Genomic DNA, 17,973 nt, shown 5'->3' with positions numbered 1-17,973 from the left:
ATTTGATATTTCTTTCACACATTGCGTGCTTCAACAATTTCCTATTTTGTCTGTCCAATATTTTCTTGAAAGTAGATGTCTGAGTATTTCATTGCGTCACACGGTTTTTCGAAGCGTTTGTTCGAAGATTTACATTTCTTAGTACACAAAATATAGTATAATTTGTACCGAAGCTACACTGCACTTCTTCACACGTCGGCAACGAAACAGTAAAATGTCATCAAGTCTCTAGATCTATACATAACAATAAATAGATTTATTTCATTCATATGTTTCGCATTTTACTACGATCGAGCGCTGCGGCAATGATTTAAATATCTACGCCCAGCGGGTCATAGCGTTTGTTTGAAGCAGTTAATGCTGCGCGCGCGTCTTTGAGTAGACGCACATTACGAAAATATAACATTTTACCAACTACAGCTCGATGGCTGTTCTTCTCTTTTATGACGAATATTTGATATACAGAGCATCCGAAAACAAATAATATTACAGAGAACGCCAGGCAAAGTCGGAGAAAGCTGCTACAACTCGCGATGAAAAGTCCGTCTCTCTTCGCAGCTTAAGTACTCACAGTCGCCGTAAAATTCTCTGGAAACACTTTCATAATGAGAAAGTTGAGCAACAGTGGCAGTATTGTATCTTCTTAATAACAAACTGGTCGATTAGGGAAAGTCTTTAACACGCAAGGTGACGGCGAAATATTTCGCGTCGTTCGGAACTTGATAGTCGCAGATTCGCCCAGTATTGTTAATTTGCGAAGAAATCACTATGCACTGAATTGCTGAACACACTGATCGTTTTATGAAGGTCCGGATATGCAACATCGAATAAAAGTTCGTAGACGATATTTACCTTCTTTTTCACAAATGCAATTTTTTATTCTTGATTCTTACGATTGCAAGTTGTATCTCCTCTGCACTTCAAATTACGTCTATATGCTAACTACGCATCTGTCCCCAAAACTTGATGCCCAATAGGCATTCCGTATCTCCAAAATTACAAAGGGCATTGTTGTTGTTGTCTTCAGTCCTGAGACTGGTTTGATGCAGCTCTCCATGCTACTCTATCCTGTGCAAGCTTCTTCATCTCCCAGTACTTACTGCAACCTACATCCTTCTGAATCTGCTTAGTGTACAAAGGGCATATATGCTCTTTTTCACAGCAAAGAGCGTCGTCGTCTCAATTACGGTAGCAGATCATTGCTGGGACTCGCAGCCGGAATATTACAATAATATTAGTTAACCGTTCCGCTCCATTTTTAATCACAACGTATGAAACTTATAAGTCTGTGTCACATGCGCACATTTAATAAATAAAGAATTCTATTTACTTCACTTGGCAGATGTGACGGAAATGTATTACGCGCGTAGGTATATACCATAGAAACATCAGTTCCACATACGTATGCACGAGCTGCCAACACATATTCCAAAACCGATTTAGAAGTCAACAGTGTATTTCTATTTCTATCTTCAAAAGCTTACATAAAAAGAAGCATTTATAGCCTGTCAAGTGAGAATGTGGTCGGCATTACAGACAGATGGACAGAGTTCTTTCACAATCCAAACTACGGAACCTTTACCCTGCATGTAATCTCCATAAAGCATATTTGGGTTTGTTTCTGACAACTGGATTTCCGCAATTTGCACTTGTTTAGGGACAGTTCAAATGCACAGGTAATAATATAAATTTATCAAAGATGTTTGATGGCGACTGCCAAACGTGAAGGTGTGCAGGCATTGGATTAGCCCTCACAGATGCCTGATGCTAACCCTGTTGAAATGTATGACATCGAAAACAAGTTGCAAGGGAGAAAACAACTTCACTTTCAAACAGCTATCGACGCATTTGGAGGTGGAGGTCTCTCCCACTTGAATATACGGAAAACTTTGTTTCAAGACTGTCTCAGGGATGGCAAGCAATTGTCAAGCTGCGGGTGACTGGACTTATCTATCATTTATTGTAATTGCATTTTTCTTTTGTTCATATATGTATCTATATGTTTTAGTTTATTCTGAAACACATTTTTCTATTGATTTACCTGACAAATGATTCAAATGGCTCTAAGCACTATGGAACTTAACATCTGAGGTCATCAGTCCCCTAGACTTAGAACTCCTTAAACCTAACTAACCTAACGACATCACACACATTCATGCCCGAGGCAGGATTCGAACCTGTGGCGGTAGCAGTAGCACGGTTCCGGACTGAAGCGCCTAGAACCGCTCGGCCACAGCGGCTGACTAACCCGACCACGATCTTACTTAACAGAATGTATATGCACCTTAACCCTGTGGCTAAATACTCGAATCGTATAGAGCATAGTAATAAATAAAAACTGCAGTTGTGGTCATGTCGTATTATGTGTGTAATAATTCCATGATGGCTGTTGAAAGCCTAAACGATTATAAACCAAAGTATTTTATGTCAGTCACACAGATAATTACATTACTGCAAATATTTACTGAACTGATACAAGCACTCAAAGTGAAGCAGTATAAACAGCATACAAACTTAAAAGAACATGAAAGAAGAAACAGATGATATATGTTTCCAATGTGCATACAGATTCTATCACGTGGACGCTTACAGACATCCTCACGCCGCACTTTATTAATCTTGAATATTCCTACAATACACATAATTGATTTCGGAACATGCATTCCGTCATCAGTAACACTGGAAACTAGTCATGTCCTTATCGATTGTACAAAATGCGTCCATACACGAATAGCTGGTACCATTAAACTGCCATACCACTTTAGCAGCAAGTAAAGTTAGACTAAAGCTTCTTTTGGTGTACCCGTCAGTCATTTTTGGTTTCACAAGCGTTTGTAAAACAAAATATAAATTTTCGCATTACTTAACCTATATAATAACTGATACGGCAGGATATATATGGATGTTACCCGTGAATTAAGGTGTTTTATTGAAAGGACATAACTCTTCCCTAACAGGCCATGAAGGCCCAAAGGTACCGACCGGCCGCCGTCTCATCCTCGGCCCACAGGCGTCACTGGATGCGGATATGGAGGGTCATGTGGTCAGCACACCGCTCTTCCGGCCGTATGTCAGTTTCTGAGACCGGAGTCGCTACTTCTCAATCAAGTAGCTCCTCACAAGGGCTGAGTGCACCCAGCTGGCCAACAGCGCTCGGCAGACCGGATGGTCACCCATCCAAGTGCTAGCCCAGCCCCGCTGCGCTTAACTTCGGTGATATCACGAGAACCTGTGTTACCACTGCGGCAAGGCCGTTGTCTCATTGAAACGACATAGATGTAACTAAGTTTCGAGCCACACCTGATCTGTTTATTCTTGAATGGCCCATGAACGTTATGTGATCAAAACTATTTGGACATCCCCTTGTAATGCGAAGTCGACCACTAGATGTCACTAGAGACAGACACGGCAGTGTAAGGAGTGGAGGGGGAGTACAGGGTTGTCGAAAGAGAAGTGACAACACTATATGTCGTTCAGGCGGCCTCATTGACATCGAATGTGGACTAGTCATTGGATAACATCTGAGCAGCAAATCCATCGGGGACATTTAAGCCTTTATAAAGCTTCCCAAGTTGACTGTTGGTGATGTTACTGTATTGTGGAAAAGCAAAGGAACAACCACAACTAAAGCAAGACCAGGTTGACATCGTGTACTGACGAACAGAGACCATAGAGCATTAAAAATGTCATGAAATCAGCGGAGGGGAGTTACAAAGTGCTGCAAGCAGTTCAGCTAACACTCTGTGTGTAAGGAGTTACAAAGAATGGAGTACAGTTGGAGTACAGTGGTCTACAGCTCCTCGAAAGCCACACAGATCTGTAATCAGTGCTAAGTGACGCCTGAGGTGGTACAAAGAGAGTCTCCACTAGGTTTATGACTGGACACAAGTGATAAGTGATAAATCACGTTTTGTCGTATTGTAATCGGATGGAAGGGTTTCAGTTTGACGAACCCCTGGAGAACGTTACATATCGTGGTGTGTAGTGCCAATAATGAAGGTGGTGTTATGGTGTGGGCGTGTTTTCCGTGGTTACGGTTTGGTACCCTTATTGCGCTTAAGAAAACTCTAAATGAGGAAGAACACGTTTGTAGAAATGTGTACAGTTGAGGAACAGGAGACGATGATTCTTTCTATTAGCGTGACAATACATTTGTCATAAAGCAGCTTCTATGATGCTACAGCTTGTGGACAATAACATCCCTGAAGTGGACTGGCCTGCTCAGGGTGCCACTGTGAGCACGATGGAGCACCTCTGGAATGAGCCCGGCCTCCACCATCACTACCTTCCCTGGTCTCGGTTCTTGAGGAAGAATGAGCTGCCAGCTCTCCATAGATATTGTTGTAAGTCTTCCCAAAATTAAGCCGCCATAAAGGCGAAAGGTAGACACACCTCCACATCTACATCTACATCTATACGCCGCAAGCCACCCAATGGTGTGTGGCGGAGGGTACTTTACGTGCCACTGTCATTACCTCCCTTTCCTGTTCCAGTCGCGTATGGTTCGCGGGAAGAACGAGTGCCGGAAAGCCTCCATGCGCTCTCGAATCTCTCTAATTTTACATTCGTGATCTGCTCGGGAGGTATAAGTAGGGGGAAGCAATATATTCGATACCTCATCCAGAAACGCACCATCTCGAAAGCTGAACAGCAAGCTACACCGCGATGGAGAGCGCCTCTCTTGCAGAGTCTGCCACTTGAGTTTGCTAAACATCTCCGTAACGCTATCACCCTTACCAAATAAACCTGTGACGAAACGCGCCGGTCTTCTTTGGATCTTCTCTATCTCCTCTGTCAACCCGACCTGGTACGGATCCCACACTGATGAGCAATACTCAAGTATAGGTTGAACGAGTGTTTTGTAAGCCACCTCGTTTGTTGATGGACTAAATATTCTAATGACTCTCCCAATGAATCTCAACCTGGTACCCGCCTTACCAACAATTAATTTTATATGATCATTTCACTTCAAATCGTTCCGTACGCATACTCTCAGATATGCTGATAACTGCTACCAATGTTTGTTCCACTATCATGTAATCATACAATAAAGGATCCTTCTTTCAATGTATTCGCAATACACAACATTTGTCTATGTTAAGGGTCAGTTGCCACTCCCTGCACCAAGTGCCTATCCGCTGCAGATCTTCCTGCATTTCGCTGCAATTTTCTAATGTTACAACTTCTGACACGGCGATTGGTCGCTACCGTTGGGCCCTCCGAGGCTTTTTCGGACGGAGGAGTAGATGTACGGATACTTCAACTACTGTACTAATCTGATAGTTCACATTCTGTGAATAGTCAACATCAGGCCAAGGAAGACCGTAATATTACACCTTCGTGTCCACTAATAGTGGTTCGCCCATGGTCTTGCCGCAGTGGTCAGCCGTCCAGGTGACCACCGGTACCAGCAGTCACGTACAGTGTCTGCATTCCTACCAATTCTTCCTGAAATATCGCAGAAGGAACATCCAGCGTCTCGTTGTCCTATTACCCTACCTCATTCAAACACAGTGAGGTGTTGGTAAAGGCGTTTTTGTCGCCTTAAAGGCATTCCTGATTAATGGAGACGCACCACGTCCAATCTCAAAGATTGTAACGGCCCCGTCAGATAAATTGAGCAGTGTCGGGGTTGACTAGCATTTTGATGGATGATAATCTGGGTCTACGGAAAGCTGTCAGCAAGCGGGGTGCGCTCAGAATTTGTGAGGGAAACTGAGGAGCTACTGGACTGAGAAGTAGCACCTCCGGTCTCGAAAACTAACAACGGCTGGGAGAGTGGTGTGCTGACAATATGCCCGCCCTGAATCCAGTGACGGGTATCGGCTGAGGATGACACGGCAGTCGGTCGCTTCCGAGGCTTTTACCGACGGAGGAGTAGATGTACGGATACTTCAACTACTAGTTTGTTAGTTTACATTCTCTGAATAGTCAACATCAGGCTAAGGAAGTCCGTAATATTACACCGTGCGGTTGCGTGTTCTGAGATTGCCAACAAGATCAAAATGCATTGACGTTCATCAGAGATTCACTCTAGGGCAGATGTCACGGTGCAGATCTCATCTGTGTTTGGCTTTTGGCGAGTGTGGGGCGTTAAGCAGTGGCGTGGAAGCGCGGCGAAGTAGTTGGTATTCAGCAGCGCCGGGCGGCCGGGAAGTTTTCGCACCAGAGGGGTATCCGCAGCGTGCTGCGGCCCCCGGGGCCGGCGTCCCTGGTGGGAGGCGCCGCCCACTTACCGGCCAAGAAAACGCCGGGGGCGGCGCAATGCAATCAGAACACAGGATATTGGACGGCGCTTCACATCCCGGCCTCGCCGCCGCGGGTACGAGCCGCAAACGAGCCTCAACCCTGCCTGCTTGCGCTGGCGCGTAGGTCAGGGTGCACTTGCTCCCTGTTCTCTGTGCCGGTCGTGGGTCCTGCGGGGGCCGACCTGTTACAGCGGAGAAGCAGATGTTTGTGTGGTACCGACCAGTAAACGTATACTGACCGAAAAAAACCGCAACACCAAGAAGGGGTCGTACAACTGCATCTACATCTCCATCCATACTTCGCAAGCCACCTCACGGTGTGTGGCGGAGGGTACCTTGAGTATCTCTCTCGGTTCTCCCTTCTATTCCAGTCTCGTATTGTTCGTGGAAAGAAGGATTGTCGGTATGCCTCTGTGTGGGCTCTAATCTCTCTGATTTTATCCTCATGGTTCTTCGCGAGATATACGTAGGAGGGAGCAATATACTGCTTGACTCCTCGGTGAAGGTATGTTCTCGAAACTTCAAAAAAAGCCCGTACCGAGCTACTGAGCGTCTCTCCTGCAGAGTCTTCCACTGGAGTTTATCTATCATTTCCGTAACGCTTTCGCGATTACTAAATAATCCTGTAACGAAGCGCGCTTTTCTCCGTTGGATCTTCTCTATCTCTACTATCAACTCTATCTGGTACGGACCCCACACTGGTGAGCAATATTGAAGCAGTGGGCGAACATGTGTACTGTAACCTACTTCCTTTGTATTCGGATTGCATTTCCTTAGGATTGTTCCAATGAATCTCAGTCTGGCATTTGCTTTACCGACGATCAACTTTATACGATCATTCCATTTTAAATCACTCCTAATGCGTACTACCAGATAATTTATGGAATTAACTGCTTCCAGTTGCTGACTTGCTATATTGTAGCTAAATGATAAAGGATCTTTCTTTCTATGTATTCGCAGCACATTACACTTGTCTACATAGAGATTCAGTTGCAATTCCCTGCACCATGCGTCAATTTGTTGCAGATCCTCCTGCATTTCAGTACAGTTTTCCATTGTTACAACCTCTCGATATACTACAGCATCATCCGCAAAAAGCCTCAGTGAACTTCCGATGTTATCCACAAGGTCATTTACGTATATTGTGAATAGCAACGGTCCTATGACGCTCACCTGCGGCACATCTGAAATCACTCTTACTTCGGAAGACTTCTCTCCATTGAGAATGACATGCTGCGTTCTGTTATCTAGGAACTCTTCAATCCAATCACACAGTTGGTCTGATAGCCCATATGCTCTTGCTTTTTTCATTAAACGACTGTGGGGAACTGTATCGAACGCCTTGCGGAAGTCAACGACGTAAACGAAAGTTGGTAGGCGTATTTCTACATCTGAAACAGGAAGTCTGCTCAGATTTCACGACAGTGAGATACGAGTGGCTCTCGCAACGCCAATATGAGAACGCAAATCAGATTTGCTTTAAACACACGTTGTAACGGTCGTGAGCGTTAGTTACCTTGAATACCTGTCGTCCTTTACTACTACAAGGTACTAGTAAGATCCACTACGAAAAATATTTCTTTTCTGATTTCCTAACTCCCAAGAATAACTCTGCAAGTAGAGGCTACATTTTCTTGTCTCCAACAAGTGCCAAACACAAAATTTCTTATTAGTGAGCGAAATTTATTTAAAAATGAATTAATTAAACTGATAAAAAGGCGCCACCTCACAGATCATTTGATGTTGTTGTTGTGGTCTTCAGTCCTGAGACTGGTTTGATGCAGCTCTTCATGCTACTCTATCCTGTGCAAGCTTCTTCATCTCCCAGTACTTACTGCAACCTACATCCTTCTGAATCTGCTTAGTGTATTCATCTCTTGGTCTCCCTCTACGATTTTTACCCTCCACGCTGCCATCCAATGCTAGATTTGTGATCCCTTGATGCCTCAAAACATGTTCTACCAACCGGTCCCTTCTTCTTGTCAAGTTGTGCCACAAACTCCTCTTCTCCCGAATTCTGTTCAATACCTCCTCATTAGTTATGTGATCTACCCATCTAATCTTCAGCTTTATTCTGTAGCACCACATTTCGAAAGCTTCTATTCTCTTCTTTTCCAAACTATTTATCGTCCATGTTTCACTTCCATACATGGCTACACTCCATACAAATACTTTCAGAAACGACGTCCTGACACTTAAATCTATACTCGATGTTAACAAATTTCTCTTAATCAGAAACGCTTTCCTTGCCATTGCCAGTCTACATTTTATATCCTCTCTACTTCGACCAACATCAGTTATTTTGCTCCCCAAATAGCAAAACTCCTTTACTACTTTAAGCGTCTCGTTTCCTAATCTAATTCCCTTAGCATCACCCGACTTAATTCGACTACATTCCATTATCCTTGTTTTGCTTTTGTTGATGTACATCTTATATCCCCCTTTCAAGACACTGTCCATTCCGTTCAACTGCTCTTCCAAGTCCTTTGCTGTCTCTGACAGAATTACAATATCATCGGCGAACCTCAAAGTTTTTATTTCTTCTCCGTGGATTTTAATACCTACTCCGAATTTTTCTTTTGTTTCCTTTACTGCTTGCTCAATATACAGATTGAATAACATCGGGGAGAGGCTACAACCCTGTCTCACTCCCTTCGCAACCACTGCTTCCCTTTCATGTCCCTCGACTCTTATAACTGCCATCATTTGATAATTTAATAAAATACCAATCCATTTATTGGATATATAATAATCAGGATAAATTTCACTGAAGCACTGCTAAGAGTAGGTGCAAACTGACTCATTTATTGGATATACAATAATCAGGATAAATTTCACTGAAACACTGCTAAGTGGTGCAAAATGACTGATTTTAAGGATCCTGACTAGGGAGCGGAATAGTGCTGTGAGATGTAACAACAAAGAATTTGCAATAATTAACATTTGTTTCCTCATTAGCAGTAACACACGGTCTAAGGCGCTGCAGTCATGGACTAAGCGGCTGATCACGGCCGCGGTTCGAGTCGTCACTCGGGAATGGGCGTGTGTGTTTGTCCTTTGGACAATTTAGGTTAAGTAGTGTCTAAGCTTAGGGACTAATGACCTTAGTAATTAAGTCCCATAAGATTTCACACACATTTTAACATTTTTAGCAGTAACAAACACACACACAAGTTAAAATACAGACAGTTACCTGGGATGCTAGCGCGTGAATATCGACACATGGTACAGTATACAGCGCAGCGTCTCGACCGACACATGTGGGGCAAGGTTGCTAAATTACTGGATTCTATTGAGCAAGATCACACACACCACCTTCACACTGATCACTCACACAACCAGAGACAGAATTTGGAAAAAAGCTTCCCTGTTCCATATGTAAACTCACTGGGTCTTAGCGCGACTGCCTTTAACGGTTAGTTAATGTTAATGTCGTGTGACTAGGGCCTGCCGTCGGGTAGACCGTTCGCCTGGTGCAAGTCTTTCGATTTGACGCCATTTCGGCGACTTGCGCGTCGATGGGGATGAAATGATGATGATTAGCACAACACAACACCCAGTCCCTGAGCGGAGAAAATCTCCAACCCAGCCGGGAATCGAAACCGGGCTCTTAGGATTGACATTCTGTGGCGCTGACCACTCAGCTACCGGGGGCGGACCCATTAACAGTCAATTTCAGAGAACTAAGTCCACTTCTAAAATTACGTACAACTCATTAATTTCGCAAATGAGTTTACTAAACAAGAACACATCTGAAATGATAATTAAATGGACACCCTAGCTGCAAACAGGCGTTGATGTACTTCACTGGGGACATGTTGAAAATGTGTGCCCCGACCGGGACTCGAACCCGGGATCTCCTGCTTACATGGCAGACGCTCTATCCATCTGAGCCACCGCGGGCACAGAGGATAGTGCGTCTGCAGGGACTTATCCCTTGCACGCTCCCCGTGAGATCCACATTCCCAACATGTCCACACCACTACATTCGTAGTGCGCCTAATAGATGTAGTGGTGTGGACATGTTGGGAATGTGGATCTCACGGGGAGCGTGCAAGGGATAAGTCCCTGCAGACGCACTATCCTCTGTGCCCGCGGTGGCTCAGATGGATAGAGCGTCTGCCATGTAAGCAGGAGATCCCGGGTTCGAGTCCCGGTCATGGCACACATTTTCAACATGTCCCCAGTGAAGTACATCAATGCCTGTTTGCAGCGAGGGTGTCCTTTTAATTATCATTTCATTTCTAGCAAAGCTGCATTGTCATCCACGGTAACTGTTCTTTCGGGAACAGATACTACCGTCATATATAAGAACACATCTACTCCGTCATGAATTGATGCTTCAATTCGAACACGAGAGGTGTTTACGTCGAACTGGAGCCTCATGGTGTATAAAGAAACAGACGTAGTGCACCAGAGTACGGGCTCTGAAACTTGACGGTAAATTAAATAAAACTTAGACAATCATTCCAAAAAGCACGCGACACATTCCTACATAATCCGCTGAACTAACTAAAGCTGTACATCACATGGTGGCACCGCTCGTCCACGCCAAGCTACAGTTGCACAAAAGATCTCATCGAATAAACTGAATACTACTTAAATTAATACCGTTCCCTGATTGAATTAGTTGATTATCAATGCCACGCACCAGAGTGACCACCGGAATCTCAAAGCTCTCACACATATCAATTCAGCAGAGATGTTACTCAGAGCATCCATACTCACCGACGTCCTACGGAAGAGTAACCTAATAGTCTCTCCCGTCCAGGGTCCACACACGGTGGCCGGAAGGACTCAGAGGGCGTAAGCTGTTTCTATGCATGCCATCCTTACAGTGCGTGCTGACCAGTGGCCACTAATGCCTCTCTGACCCAACGTAGCCATACTCGAAGCTCTACACAATGGTTGGCTACACTGCTCTTAACATTCACAGAACCATGTAGCGGCTGACACGGAGCCGTTACAACCTTTGAGAGTGGACGTGGTGAGTTTACATTAATCAGGAATGCCTTTAAGGTGACAAAAACGCCCTTACCAACATCTCACTGTGTTTGAACGAGATAGTGTAATAGGACAACGAGACGCTGCAAGTTCCTTCCGCGATATTTCAGAAAGAACTGGTAGCAATGTAGGCACGTGCATCACTGCTGGTACCGGTGGTCACCTGGACGGCTAGGTGGCACTACCGAACAGGAAGACCATCGTACTCGGCGCATCGTATTGCATATGCAGCAGTTGGCACCACAGTGAGACAACGAAATGTTACAAATCGGTTACTTCAAGGACAGCTTCCAGCATTCCTCTAACCCCACCATCGCCATTTTCGATTTTAGCGATGCCAAGCGAGAGTTCTTTGGTGGGGAGAGTACAGGTCTGTTGTGTTTTCTGATGAAAGCTGGTTCTGCCTCCGTGCCAGTGACGGCCATGTGTTGGTTACTGGCCTGCTCGATCACCAGATCTGTCTGCAATCGATGTGGGATATCGTTGGACAACACTCCAGCGTCATTTACAACTAGAATTAACCGTCCCTGTACTGGTGGACCAAGTGCAACAAGCATGAACTCCGTTCCTGAAATTGACATCCTGCACCTACACAATACAGTGCAAGCACGTTAGCGTGCTTGCATTCAACTTTTTGGCCGCTACACTGGTTATTAATGTACCAGTATTTCACATTTGCAATGCCTTATGTCGTAGTTACATTAACCAGTGATCTTGCCGTGTTAATCATTTAAATACGTTACCTTGACAACTGTATTCTCGAAATTTCATTACTCTACTTTGATTATTTTTGGTTTTTCGACTTTTTCCCGTCTGTGTATTCAACACCGCGAAGGAGATTTGCTTTTTCCCGTAGGTTGATCGTCTTGTTGAAGCTTACAACTCTGTGGATCGAAGTAACTTCTGGTTGTATCATGTAAAGCTTTTAGGAAAATCTTTCATTTCCAATATTTTTGACAAAAGGGATCATAGTCAACAAATGTTAAAGACGTTTCTGAGTCAAATTCGCGGCGTTTTTCAACAATTTGTCTTACTATAAACATAATTTAATTACACGATCGTCCATTTCTGATTGTTCTTCTGAGATTATTGCATCAGTGGTAATTTGCAATCTTTGATTATAAATTGTCCCATAAATTCCTGCATTTAGTAGACTTATTCCTCTGTAATTTCCTGCGTCTTTCCTATTGCGTTTTTTAGATATAGAAATACATCAAGCTGTGTTCCATTCTTCAAGTACAGACAATTCTTCCAACACATATTTAAAAACTGGCGGAAGGGTGATTCTAAAATGATTCCGCCGTATTTGATTACTTCAGCATTAATGCCATCTAGGCCAGTAACTTTCCTGTATTTTTTATATTTAAGGCTGCTTTTTATCCGCAGTGTTACAGTCAGTTTTTATAGAATAATTTTCTTCACTGTCTGCATCATACCATAAATTTCTGTAATGATGTATCCGTTGATTTTCTGTTATTATATTAATGCTTAAAATGTTATTCTGATTGAGAATAACCATCGTCTGTTGCTAGTCAGTTTGGAATACACACTTACTCATAATAGTTGATATTTATTTCTTGCAGAGAAATTGCGTTGTACTACCTCGAAGCACTTACGCAATATGAAGCACAACATGAAATTATCGTATTGTAACGTATCCTTCCTTACTGGCAGACTGAAGAGCGAAAGAAATATTTGGATGTGGCAAAAAGTGTGCAATGCATTAATTCTGTGCCGCACAGCGTCCAATTGATGGTCACTTCTTTGGCGTTTCCAGTAAGTCCTGAGACCGCAAATGCACAGTCCAAGGCAGTGCGCACTACCTACTGCTGTCGTGATCTGCACCCATTTACAGCCTTGTGACTGATTGACAGGGATGGTGAAGAGACCATTAAAGGCGGTCCACTGCACTGAAAGTCATACTCTACAGAGTTAAGATAGATTCGCCTCGGGAAAGACACGTCATAAATGCGATGGCACGATACGGTAACTACCTTAACAAACAGCAAATAATCTCCTGATATTATTATATTTCATTAATTTTTATGGTTTACGTATGCCATCGTTCGTCTCTATCCCTCTTGATGTATCCTGGCGGCTATTGTACATCGTCATTATTGGAAAGCATTTGACCATGAAAAATTTTGCAATCCCTTCCACAGACCAAATGTAAAGATGTATAGTATCGAACTCCGCAGTAAAGAATGCAAAGGTTCGACTTTATATGTACTTAGTACTTAACCGACATGACGTATGCTACTGGTCGTTTTGCACTCAAACAATGTGTGCACAGCACTGTTACGCTGACTTGTAACGTGAAAATAATATAACAAAATTAATTATTCTTTCCAAACGCATTCTACAAATAATTGCAGACATATTTAAGAGAAAAATGTTAGTTATTATTCACTAATAATTAGAAACAACGCACAGCACCCAACAAGCACCACAAATTGCTTCGCGAGCGACAACTGAATTACAAGAAGAGGAAGCCTTCGCTTCCCAAAGTTTTATTTTAGAAGTTACCTTGGCATTTCTCGTGCACACAGTTGGTGTGTTACACACAGTATTATTTCGCTTGTAAACGTCCTTATATTCCTTTTCCATTACATAGTTCTCACACATAGTAAATAATCTTTTACGTGGCAAGTTTCTGTCATTATCGGTCAAGAGACGTCGTGCGTAGTTCGTATGCCTAGTCCAAGTCTCTCTATTTGATCCCACTTCGGCGACTTGCACTTCGACGATGATGATGAGATGGCATAATGAGAACAACACAAACAGGCGCCGAGAGGACAAAATCTCCGAATGGTTGGGAATCTAAACCAGGACCACACCATTTAGCTTTCTTGTCATTTTTATTTATTTTTAAATATGGCCTCCAGTCTCTCTTTACAGAACCCCCTTACGCTCGTCATGTGTGACTTCGTTGGCTAACTTCTTTAGCTTTACGAATTACAATAAATTTCCTTGACGCTTGTGAAACCATTAGACAATGAGCTGCGAACTATAAATACTCACAATTCATCAAAAGCGGAGTATAAAGTTAAAAGTGAAGCATGGTTAGAATTTAAGGTTGAAGACACAAATCTCCATACGTAAATAATATTATGCTCATGTGAGACCGTGTGTGTTTGTGTGTGTGTGTGTGTGTGTGTGTGTGTGTGTGTATGTGTGATGTGTGTGTGAAAGGTACTACATCTCCACAGTGAACACAACAATAACTATTGAAAGTTGAGTAAAGTCATTGCACTGAAAATAAACCACATCTTTACCCCCTTTTAGTTCCACCTTAATGTGTCTTGAAAATAAGAGAATAAGATCAACTTAAAATTGATACCAACCTGACGCCAAGTAATTCTTACCGGATTGCTGTTAGTCTGAAAAAGCGATGTTAATGCATTAAATCCGAAAATTAATTAACATGCTCGTAATAATGATTATAGCAACGTAGCCTCTCTGTAACTCTGTTCTGATACTCGTCCACTGTAATGTGTTTCACGTAGACTCGTCATGTGGCGAAACTTACCTTGATAGCAGTGAATTAAGTCACGTGGATATCTCCTTTAATTAGATTTGGTAAGATATGCTGCAAAATGGAGCACTTAAAGTACTCGACTTATATCTCTTTATCATTGACTGTTTTGGTTAATTCAGCATCTATTAATAAGCAACAAAGATATTGGAGGTCCAATGTATATCATTCCTCTTAACATACATGGTCTATGGCTCGAGGCTCGCAGTCATATACATAGCCACATGTTGAAGCAAAACCTAACACACAGACCATATTGTTCGTTCAAACTACCGGAAGTGCGTGGAAAAGTTGATTAGTTCGTTAGTAACATGTTCCATGGATCATTTTGCACGATGTATCGTAATGATGTGGAACGAGTCATTATACATCGAATATTAATTCGTACATTCTGTTACATTTTGAAAATTTCTATTCCTTTTTTTTTTCTTTACAAAAAGAAAAAGATATATCGATGTGAGTTAGTAATTCCTACCCACCATTTTTTACACATTACAATAATAAAAATTCTTCTACAGAGTAGACGGAGTAGTCAAGGATAGACTTTCTCAGTTTTCTATCTGTCAGACATTTTATGTCACGTATTAAACGTCAAAAAAATTTTGTTGCAGCATTGGGCACCCATTTTTGTGGTAAAGAAAACCTTAACGTGGAGCAATGAAAGCCATTTTTCCTTCCGGTATTGTAATTATGTGCTTTATTGTTCGTCTTTAACTGTAGTGGATTATTTACAACAAACTTCATGAAGAAATAAATATACTGTGAAGCAGTAGTTACAGTGCCCAACTCCTTAAACAGATGTCTATAAGATGACCGTGAGTAAGTACCCCCACAGCTAGTTTTTGCGCAATAAAGACTTTCTTTCTTAAAGACGAGCCACCCCAGAACATTATTCCATATGTCATTATTGAATGAAAATATGCAAAATATGTCAGTTTGCTGATTTGTCTCCCTACAAGATTTGCGAAGATTCTAAGCGCAAATGTGGATGAACTAAGTTTTTTAGGAGTTGCAAAATGTGTTTTTCCTAATTTAAATTCTCATGAATATGAACCCTACGATTTTTGAAGTTTCCACCCTATCTATTATTTGGTCACTATTTGTTACACTTATCATTGGTACTCTATAAGTGATTTCTCCCCAGTCAGAATTATGTCCCTAGACAATATTTCTTGAAGTACTAAGTAAGACTTTCTGTATATATGTGCAGAACTGCATATGCTGGGCCTTTTTAAAATTGAAGGTGAAACGATTCGCAGAAAACCAATCAATGATACTTTTAAGAACTTTCTTTACCATTCTCCTGTTGCTGTATGCATACTTGGATTAATTACAATACTAGTGTCATCTGGAGAAAGGCCCCATTCCACTTGTATACTAGATGGAAGATCGTTTACACGTATGAGGAACAGTAGTGGGCCTAAGATTGAACCTTACGGTACTCTATATGTAATTTCTCCCCAGTCAGAATTATGTCCCTAGACTGTATTGCTTGAAGTACTAAGTAAGACTTTCTGCATTCTTTTGGTTACATATGAAATTATCCATTGGTCGGCTATATCATCAGTGCCATAAAATGTTAATTTATGTAGGAGAATATTGTGATGCACTCAGTGAAATGCCTTAGAGAGGTCACAGAAAGTACCAACCGATGGTATTTATTATTTTGTTCTTTTAGGATTTAGCGAGTGAACGCATATTTGGCATTCTCAGTAGAGCAACCCTTCTGAAACCCAAACTTTGATTTGCTAAGGATACTATTGCTGCTAAGGTGAAGCACTATTCTAGAATAGAGCACCTTCTCAAAAATTTTGGAGAGTGAGGCTGGTAGCTAATTATTTAAATCTCTCTTATCACCTATCTTAAAATGGGTTTAACAACGGTATATTCCAGTCTCACTGGAAAAATACCTTTGTCATGCAAGCTACATTTTCAACATACTGCTGTGATCTTGCTCTTGAATTAATTGCCCCCTATGATTTCTACTAAATTTAAGAAATGAATATTAAATGCATTTCCTACCTGTGACTCGTCATTTACAGCCCTCCTGTTCAGTTCAATAGAGCTATTGCATTGTCCTGCCTCTCGCTTAACTACATTCCACATTGCCTTAAGTCTGTTGGCAGTGCTGATTTCTGACATTATGTGCCTGTCCTTTAAATTTTTAATAACCTGTCTCAGTAATTTTTGAGTTTTTTTTCTGTAGTGTGCAACTACTGCAGGATCCCTACTTGTTCTCGCCAAAAGACAAATTTCCCTTTTTCTTCCACTAGATACATTAATCCCTCTAGTATTCCATGGTTTTTTACCTGGCTGTTTAGCGGCGTTTCTGACTAGCTTACGCGGAAAGCTGTTTTCAAATAATAGTATGAATTTATCGTGGAATATATTAAATTTTATGTTAGTATTTGTCATCTCCTGTAAAACTATTCGTTAATAAATTTGTCGTGATTTTCACTGGGGGGGGGGGGGGGGGTATGCACACTAAATTGCCGTATTATTTATCCCAACTTACAGTACATATGATCAGAGAGAGTATTTGTTACTGGGTAAATAGTTATTTTCTTACTTTGAGCTTCATCAAAGAGAACATTATCAATTAGTGTCCTACTGTTTCTATCCACCCATGTTGGAAGGTTAATTACTGAGACCAAATTGTAGCATAAAAAAAATTCCCAGGTCATTTTTCGTATCACATTCCTTTAGAAAATATACATTGAAGTCTCCACAGACTATTAACTGCTTGGCGCTCTCTGACAGAGAGCACAGTAAGGAATCCAGATTGCTCATAAGTAGTTCAAAATTTCCTAGTTTGGATCTATATATAATTACAATTAAAAGTGAACTGTTTTTCAGCATTAATTCACAAGCAGATACTTCTCTGTGCCAATCACTTCAAAATGTACTTGTCTTGTGTTTTTGAACTTGTGTTCTGTTTTAATGTATGTAAGAACTCCTCCTTTTCGTATGTCATTTCTACATGAGTAATCTCCAATAATGTAAACTTTTATATGTAAGTTACCTAACCATGAAGTTGCGTGGTGCTCAGACAAGCACAGGAAGTCTATCTTTTCAGAGGCCTCTACATTTTCCAGACAAGAAACTTCTACCTTACCACTCAGTCCCCCAATATTTTTATGACATAAGCAAACCCTAGTTTTCTGTGCCTTACTAAGCTTTTTGCGG

General features: G+C 41.8%; 1 protein-coding gene and 1 non-coding gene across 2 annotated transcripts in view; one reads left to right on the top strand and one right to left on the bottom strand.

The window, feature by feature from the left end:
- The window catches only part of LOC126195571 (uncharacterized), a 313,541-nt gene that overhangs the window by 135,508 nt on the left and 160,060 nt on the right, over positions 1-17,973 (top strand). The gene's annotated exons all lie outside the window — the stretch shown is intronic.
- Trnat-ugu (transfer RNA threonine (anticodon UGU)) lies at positions 10,078-10,152 on the bottom strand. Its single transcript has one exon. It is a non-coding gene; the product is annotated as a tRNA-Thr (tRNA).

Source organism: Schistocerca nitens, chromosome 7 (genome assembly GCF_023898315.1).
Source record: "Schistocerca nitens isolate TAMUIC-IGC-003100 chromosome 7, iqSchNite1.1, whole genome shotgun sequence".
Taxonomy (NCBI): Eukaryota; Metazoa; Arthropoda; class Insecta; order Orthoptera; family Acrididae; genus Schistocerca; species Schistocerca nitens.
This window is presented reverse-complemented; position numbering and strand designations above follow the sequence as displayed.